Source organism: Ammodytes marinus, assembly GCF_949987685.1.
Source record: "Ammodytes marinus genome assembly, chromosome: 1".
Lineage (NCBI taxonomy): Eukaryota > Metazoa > Chordata > Actinopteri > Uranoscopiformes > Ammodytidae > Ammodytes > Ammodytes marinus.
The window spans coordinates 13178444-13187924 of record NC_137230.1 but is presented as its reverse complement, the minus strand read 5'-3'; positions in this window follow the sequence as shown (position 1 = coordinate 13187924).

The following is a 9481-nucleotide window of genomic DNA, read 5'->3' as shown; positions in this document are numbered from 1 at the left end:
CAGGGACTGGGAATAAGTGTTTGTGTGTGTGTGTGTGTGTTAAATATAACTCCTGGACGTATGTAACCTCTCACCTCCACCATGTTGCAAGAGCCCAGGGGCTGTAAAGGAGCAAGTTGTTGTCTGTTTAGTAACATGTTGCTGTGTGTCGACTTCAAATTGACTGTGTACTTCTTTTTGAAGTTGTTTTGGCTTACGTCATGTTTTGGAATTGGACAGCGCGCTTAGTGATAACCAAGTGCAACAACCATGCTCTGCTCAGCTGATAGACATCAAAAGAGGGAGGATAAGATGTGAGCGATGTTCAGGGGGCATGGAGAAATACACACACACACAACAGACAAGTCACACACACACACACACACACACTCAGATGCCCTCAGAAAGTCATCCAGCGTCAGACTGGATCACTGTAAACAGACTCTCCGCTTCCAGGCCCTCATGGTTATGCAAGAGCTTTATTTTGAAGGATGCCATGTGACATTTTGGTTAGTAGCACATCTCTGTTCTTGGAGGTGGCGAGGGGAAGCATGCCCTGACTTGACTCAAAATGTTAATATGAATGCCAAAAATAAATAAATGTGTAGTCCAAATGTATTGAAATGCTGCCCTTTATATACTCCGGGCTATATAAATGAACCATGTAACGCCACCTGTTGAGCTGCTATGAAAGTTGAAAAGTCTATTGAGTTCCGAAGTGGCTGCTTACATCAATATGTTAAATCACACCATCAAAAAGACTCATCATTGTGAAAAGACACCCGTTTAAAAAAAACTGTGGTAAATATTATATTGTGCAAAAAGAATGTGCCGTTCAACAATTAAATGTGGAGTCAGCGATTCTGGAAATCGCTTGTTGCCAAAATCACTTTTTTATTGAAATCAGTGAATATCTCCTCACGTCCGCTGCAGTTTATACACAGCCTTGGTTTTGTTAATGGGTATTTCAACAAAGAAGCTCGAACAGACACACGTATTTAGCAACAATGCTCTCAATGGTTAAGCTACTGAACGGCTTATACTTTGTCATTGATAAATATGTGGCTTCAACACCTATTTAAATATGTACTGGCTTAGTGTCACACTTGCTACAGTAGGCTACTACATACAACACATGCTACATGTATTTTCCCTTAATTTACATACTCATTTACAGAGCCTAGGCTGCGTATAAACACTAGATTTTCTTTTCTGCACACACACACACACACACACACACAGTAGGGACAGGTGGAGCCTGAGGAGATATTCACAGATTTTGACATTCTCCAGAATTGCACCTTCAGTAGATTTATTAAAAACTTGTACTCAGTTAGATAGACGTTTTTATTATTGTGGTGGAAAACAGGGAAGACACAGAGGGACCTTGCTCAAACAAATGTGACATGCAGTTTATTTGTGTTGAGAGCGTCATTGCGAAACATTTCTGTCACATCTGCATACATACACACAGTTTGAGGCTGAACTCCAGTCCATTCCCTTTGCCGCTCTCTCTTTCTCTCTCTCTCTCTCTCTCTCTCTCTCTCTCTCTCTCTCTCTCTCTCTCTCTCTTTATGTCTGTCTCAGTGAGTGTTGCATAACATGGAGAGGGGCCAGAGTGACATCAGTGCTGACTCTTAATGAGCAGAACTGAAACACAATCTCCCCTTTCCTAACAAGCTATAAACCCAATCAATGTGTGTGGACAGCTGCTCGGTGCGGGTGCGTGTGTGTGTGTGTGTGTCAAGAGAAAGTAAAAAAAATAGCGTGGGGTGGAGGGACAGATGGGAGAGGAGGAGAGAGAGGAGAAAACTAAGAGATAAATTATGTTATTGAAAGGGTGACAGGAGAGAGAAACAAAACTTCACAGACGACTACAACTGTTGAAGCTCCTCCTGCTCCATTCATCAGACTGTGACACTGATTCGTGGTCATTCAAACTGCACCAGTTTGATCCACAACCTCCATCGTCAGTGAAAGTTGAAATCCTCCTCCTGTTAACGTTGTGTTCTTTAGACTGTCTTACATACGGGCCTTGCTGCTTCAGTTTAAAGGTCCTGCTATTTTGCATGCTGCCACGCTGAATAGATCAGAGGCATAGTTCATCCTATTGGTAACAAAAAAGGACAATAATATACATGATTCTTAAAGGAATAGTACAAAATGTTTTATGTTTAGCTTTTTGCCTCACACTCCGGCTCAAGAAAAGGTGACAAAAACTGTTCCTGCCAAAAATATAAAATGTGTACTTGTTGGGACTTGTTTATTTGTCACGTTTTGCTGCACACTATATTTTTTACACATTATGTCATTTTAGAAAATCAAATACATATGTGACCATCATGGGCACTTTCTGGTTTCCTTACAGTATGTATTTCGTTTTTCATTTAGTGATTATGTACAGTTTATCTTTTGACCTGCTCCCCTTGACACACAGTGTTTGAGCTTAATTAACCTGGATGAAGGACCCTTGCCCATTTCTATATCAAAAATACACACACAGTTACGGTTTCTGCCGCCTTTTCCTGAGCCGGAGAGTGAAGCAAAAGGCAAAAACAACTCAACTTGCCAACAAAAAAAAAATCAAGGATAGGGAGGTGAGTGCTGAAATTGTGGCAATTTGAAGAGAGGTTTCATGTGGCGCCAAAGTGTGGTTAATAAGTTCACACACAGACACAGAAGTTGACTGAACAACAGACTGACAAACACTTCTGGAATCTGTACTGAGCGAGTGAAACCGCTGCCTGAATGCACCCTTATCGCTGTCCATTCCATTCTTGCTCTCAAACAAACCTACTTTTTCCTATTCCCTTCCTCCCTTTTCTTATCACTCTTTGTCTATTCATTTCTGTCTCTTCCTGTCAAACACACTACTCTTTCCTTCCCTCTCTCGGTCTGTTTCTGTGTCCCCCCCCCTCCCCCCCTGTCTTCTGTCAACGCTCATCACAGCATCACGCTCTCCATAAAAACCAGCTGATGAGGTGTGTGTGCTGTATTTGCAATTACATGTGTGTTTGCATGCATGTTCAAAGTCCATGTGGCATTTACACAGTTGAAAAACAGTGTGACACGTATAGTTTATCCCCACAGCCCCCCCCCCACCCCCCACTGTGTTTACACAAGCACGTCACTGCAGATAACACCACAAATACTGTCACATCCCGAGATCACGTCCCAGTCCATATGAACAAACTCCTATATGTGCTAAGCAAACCAAGGTAGGGCTATTTATCACATCGACCTTGGTCAGAAGGCTGCTGGAGTGAACCATTTGGTGCAGCAACATTGATGGATCGTCCATGTGTTTTGAAAAACAAAAATCTAATTTACCCAGAATAAGTCCTGTTTAATAAGATAGTCAAATACGGAGCACCATGGCCGAGTGGGAACGGATCATGCCATATAATAGAAATGTCGCCAGTTCGATTCCAGCCGCATTTGTTTAGCGTGTCAGTCCCCCCTCCCTGCATTATCAAATAAAGGTGAAAGTCAAGGACAATGCTTCGTACAATGGATACAATTAGACATCTATCTGAAGTTGATTTAAGCCACTATCATAGTCTAATTTTGCCTACACTTACATATCCCTTTCAGATCAGGAAAAAACTAATCACTAGTAACATTAATGGTTGCTTTGGTCAATTAAAGGTGAAGTAAGCGATTTATTATTGTTAATATCAGTGTTAAATCGCTCTTTATTCATACAGTGATCACTTACATAGTGTGCGCGTTTCATAAAGCCGATCTCTCAGTCAGCTGCTCTGCATGTAATCGGTAAATAAACTTTTCAGGGATCCCGAAATTAATATCCAATCACAAGAGAGAACACTACAAACTGAATGTGTATGCGCCTACAATGGCGGAGCAGGTAAAAATCCTTCACAATGTCTGTTTTGATGGTTTTTATCATGTTTTATCACACTTACTTATCTGAGATGGTGCTAGATAACTCACTGTTTGAAGACCGCAGTGCATTAATGTGGTGATGTGAGGACGAGGGAGGGGACTGCTAACTGCAGTCAGTGACAGGAAGTTAGCTAAACTGATCATTCCGCTTACTGAACCTTTAAGTGTCCCAGTGAGCCTTGGAACCTGGCTCACCTACACCAAATCTAACCATCCTTAAAGTTATTAATGACACCTGTGCAAGACGTGTCTACATGTGTCAGTTTTATATTTTTAAAGGGAGTAATGAAAGACGGATAATGTACGTGAATTTTAATGTACATAGACTTTCTCTGTGAAGGCTAGTAATGATCTGCCGTGTGTGGTGCAGTTTTCTCTGTGCAGTTCTACCGGTTTTGGTGATGAGCTGAGGAAACTGAGTTGGACTGGAATCAGGAGGAGAGATAAGAGTAGGATGGGGCGGCGCTGTCGTCACGACACTTATAAAATCAAACTTCCATCAAACACACACACACACACAGAAAAGCACACTTCTGGGAAACAGGGGGGATTAGTAACTGATACTAAGAGGTGGGAGAAAGCAGCCTCCTCCTGTGGCCTCTTAAACCAGATGTAACCAGCTGGCATTCACACACACACACACAGACACACACACAAACACAGCTCGCAGTGACCAGGCTTATGGCCAGGACTTTTGTCCTTTTCTCAGCTGTGAGCTGACAGAGAGAGAGAGAGAGAGAGAGAGAGAGAGAGAGAGAGAGAGAGAGAGAGGGAGAGAGAGAAATAGAGAGAGAGGGGCCAACTTTCAGCCGTGCCAAGTTCAAAGTCGCTGCTTCAGTGAATGTGTCTGTGGTGACGGAGGACAACAACTCCTTGAAGGTCTTTAACAGCTCAACTTATTACGAAAAAACCTCAAGCAGGGAAAGTGAGGGCAGAGTGGAAATAATGATCAGATGTATAGTGTGTGTTTGTGTGTGTGTTTTCAGAGAGGAAGATAAGTGAATGTGTCTCTGTTTGCTTAAGCCAAAAAGAGAAAGCGGGGGAGAGAGAGGGGTGATGGTGAAGTAGTGACTTCAGGGAGTCCGGTTTATCAGATATGCTCTATGAGTCATGGGAGGCTGGTCCTGAGGACAGGGGGAGGAGGACATTTTCCACAGTTTAATGTGTTTGGTGGAAAATGAGTCCTGCTTAAAGAACTAATCTGTTATTTTGGTTCCAATGAAGCTTCTTTACGTATTCTTCTAACCCTGTTTTTAAGTTTGGTTGACACTGGTTTGTAACCCTGAAGCTACATGTGAGACAGAAACATCATCTGAAAGAGACACTGCTTTGATAAAAGTTATCTTGTGGCTTAATGTTGCAAGTTTGAAACCCTGAGCTATTTTGTCAAATGAGGGTAAATGAATTAGACACGCTCTTCCCTTTCTTAAGGAAGAGCAATTGTGCCCTCTTACAAGGCAATGACTAATGGGCTAGAAAAAACAGTCTGGAGTAAAATATAGCTATAGGCTATATACTGTATATTGAGGGTTTGTTGGAGGGAAAATGGTTTTCCAGAGTATTTAGCCGTGCCAGCGGCATTGCTCTAAATATGGATTGCTCTTACATTTCATCCAGTGCCATTATCCCCCCCCCCCCTCCCCCACACACACACACACTCTGTTCAATACTTTGGTTTATGACCAAATAGGCCTACATGCAAGACTATTGACATTCCCATCAGCCTGATGTGTAGGCTACATTGTGTTTCTTGCTAAATTGCAATTGTCAGCATGCTAATGCGCTAATCTCAGATGTTAAACATGATACCTGCTACACATTGGCTTGTCAGCATCGTCAGTATGTGAGAATGTTAGCATCCCGATGTTAGCATTTAGCTGAAATCTCAAAATTGTCCTTAAAAAGTTTTAGCTGAATGAAACTGCTGTTTGTGGAAAGTGCCAGAAATACAGTATATATTTATACAAACATAAAGGTGGTTGCTGTATACTGCTTTCAATAAAACAAGATGTGGTTACTTAAAGGCATTGAATTTTGAATTTATATATCAGTGGTGGTTTCACTCATGAGATAGTGGAAGTATGTTCAACGGATACGGAGCAGAGCTGCGCTACATACAGACCACATGTCTTTTGCTGCTGCTGCGACTGGTAGTTTTCACCCCGGTCACAAGATGTTTCAGCTGTGGGGAGATTTCTTCAATCACAAGATCTGTGAAGAAAGTGCAAAAAAATATATACTTTATTTCCTTTTTTTAAAGTTCTCTTAAAGTTCAGTTTTGGAGAACACATCCCACATTGGATGAAGCTCCAGTTTAACATATGACCCAGGATTACTACAGAAAGAGCAGCCTCTCTTAACGCATGTGACAGCTGAACAGAAACTCTTTCACTGAGACAAAGCAGACGTGTAGGAAGCACTTTTGGCAGCACTATAGCCTTTATACCCTCTCTCCACTCCATAATGAAACCTTACCGTTTAGGAGCACTCACACTGAATGTCACACAAAGTAGGCCATGTTTTGCTGTGGTTGTTTTTGCTTTAACCAAGCTTGCACAACCACACCATAAAGCCTACTGTCGCAGCATTATCTTCCGGCAATCGCTGTCGGTTTACCACTTATAAGATAGATTATGTTCTGTCTTGAGCCCTACAATTCGTTAATGTTTTTTTCTTCCTCAATTGGACCCGTGTGAGTCCGAAGGGAAAGGAAATACCATAAAGAGTAAGAAATACGAGAAAAGAGGCGTGCAATATGATTTGATCAATTTCAGTCATCACAAAGAACAGAGGTGTGTGTCCAGCTTGAATTCAACGTGTTTTAAAGTAGATTCTAATGCAACAATCTCACAGAAGTCTGTCGCTAAAGTAAGGATCGCTGCGTGCTGTTTTTTTTTACGTTGAAAACAATTTACTGAATGAGAAAAAGGAATAAAATAAAGAGGCAGAGAAAACAAGGAGACGAGAGAGATTAAAAACACATTTTCGTGGGATAAGGGCAAATACAGTATAGTTAATAAACACAGAGTTGTTGTTGTTGTTGGTGAGAGGGAGAGGAGGGGAAGTAAGAGCAGCATGTCTGCTGATCAGACAGCTGCTTGTTTCCACTTCTCTCTTATCTACAACTGTGTGTGAGTGTGTGTGTGTGTGAGAGAGAGAGAGAGAGAGAGAGAGAGAAGATATCTTTGTGAGTGATCAGCTGTGTTCAGGTCTTGCCCTGATGTACCCTGATCTTGTTTGCACATGCTTGTAGGCTTTGTGGAGATGTGTACGTGCATATACAGTATACATGTCTGTATGTGTTTGTACTTGTTAATTACCGTAAAACATAACATTAAACTAAATGTCTATTGCACAATGTAATTATTGACAATAGTCAATGCTTCAGTTGTGTTATGTGGCTCCTAATTTGATTGGCTGTTAAAGTCTGAGTCATGTCGCCTATAAAGATGTCATTTTTGACCGTTGGTAAAATGATGAGACACTTAGTGACGGGATAAGGGGAAGAATGACACAAACGAGTCAAGGTGACAAGTGAGGAAATAGAAAGGAAAATAAGAAAAATATCAGAAGGCATAATGAGGGACTGTATAGTAAAATACACAATGGAAGTGGATTGAGGATGTGACAGGAGGTAACAGTGAGTGGAGAGGAAACATGGGAAGATTGGCTCAGGAGAGGTGAAAGGGAAGAGAGGAAAAGAACCAAGGATGATGGGAATCTTCCTGTTTTTCTTCAACTACTGCAGTTTATCCTCATGCTTACTGTAACGTGATGCTGTTCAATCACACACACACACACACACACACACACACACACACACACACACACACACACACACACACACACACACACACACACACACACACACACACACACACACACACACACACACACACACAGAGGATGTGTCTGGAGCTGACATCCTGGTACATCCTGCCAGCAATAGGAACAGCTGACAGTGACATCCTCCTTTATCAATCGTAATCGGGCGTGTTTGTGTTTGTGTGCGTGTTTGTGTGTGTGTGTGTGCGTGTGTGTATGTGTGTGTGTGTGTGGTTGCGCGAACCACTCAATTTTAGACCTTAAAGGTGAGGACTTAGTTAAGGTCAAAAGGTGAGACTCAAGGTTGAGTGTAGAAATGTGTGATAATTGAACCAATATGACATAATGTAATACCTTAGAAGACTGATACGGCTCCAACTAACATGTTGAGCTCAAGCTGCTTATTTACACATCCAGCTGACTGACATAGAGCGACATTAGCAATTCATTCGGAATCATGTTTGTGTCCAACTGATCACCAGTCTGTTTATCACGTTGTGCTGTGTAGCTTAGGGGTTCAGTGTGTTCCTCAAAGCTGCCCGCTGTGGCCAAAAGACATTGCTATGAAAGGGGAGAGAGTGAACCAAAACCGTGGGCTGAAGAAATATCGCAACTACTGCGGAATAATTAATTAAAACAAAAATTGGAACAGGAATCCACATGAAAAGGTGTGTGACTGAAAAGAAAATGGTTAACTATTTTTGGTCACAGCAAGTTTTTAAACCTCACTGCTGCGAACGCTAGAATGTTGGTGTGTGTGTGTGTGTGTAGGGGCGAGAGCAAGAGATCGAAAAAGATCTTGATGAATACTTACAGTGTCTAACTACAACCTGCTATTGTGGTCTAGCTTTCTATATAAGACCTGCTGGCTAGACGGCACACATGCACGTGCACACACACACACACACACACACACACACACACACACACACACTTCTATATGTATTATTGCAGGCCAGGTTTAGTTGGACTCCCTGTGGTTTTTCTTCCACAGACATCAGTCAGGTTTAAGAGTCTGGTGACAGAAGCGACTCCCCAACACACACACAGCTGGACAATGCTTCCATAGAGCTCCACAGTAGCAGCCTTTTAGTAATATTTCTAATAGTTACTGCAGTGAAGACTGGGCCTGGGACTGCCCCCCTACATTGACCTTCGTAGCTTATTTGAGAAACAGCCAAACACCTGCTATAAATATAAAAATCTAAATACTATAGGTAAACTTAAAAAGATGTATTAAGAGAAGCCTGGCAGCAGCAGTAACTCATATTATCGTTGACTGGTGAAGGAGGAGGTACCCTTCTTACTTTTAGGATAGTAGAACATAAGAGAGTAGCGTTTATCATTTTCATTTGTGACAGCGTAGCAACCCTCACTCAGATACAGACACAAACCATAGTGAGTTTTGGACTGTGTAGCTGTGTCTTTCAGTGCGATAGCAGACATTCACACAAACAAACTTTGCACGCACTCGCTGTGTCCACACACACACACACACACACACAACCGAAGCCGCTTCTCTACAGACAAGAAGAAAAAACCTCCTTCCTGTTAAAGACAGGGACAACATGTGTGTGTGTGATGACATTTTTAGATTCCAAGGACAGGGCGTGTTTCCTGCTTTGCTTTCTATTGTCCCTGCAGCAGCAGTGATCCTTAGGGGAGCAGAAAAACCACCAGGACTGTGGAGCAGCAGCAGCCAATGGCAGAGCAGGACAGACAGTTCCCGAGCCTGATGGGAACTAAAGTCAGTCCTCTTGTTGCATTGCTG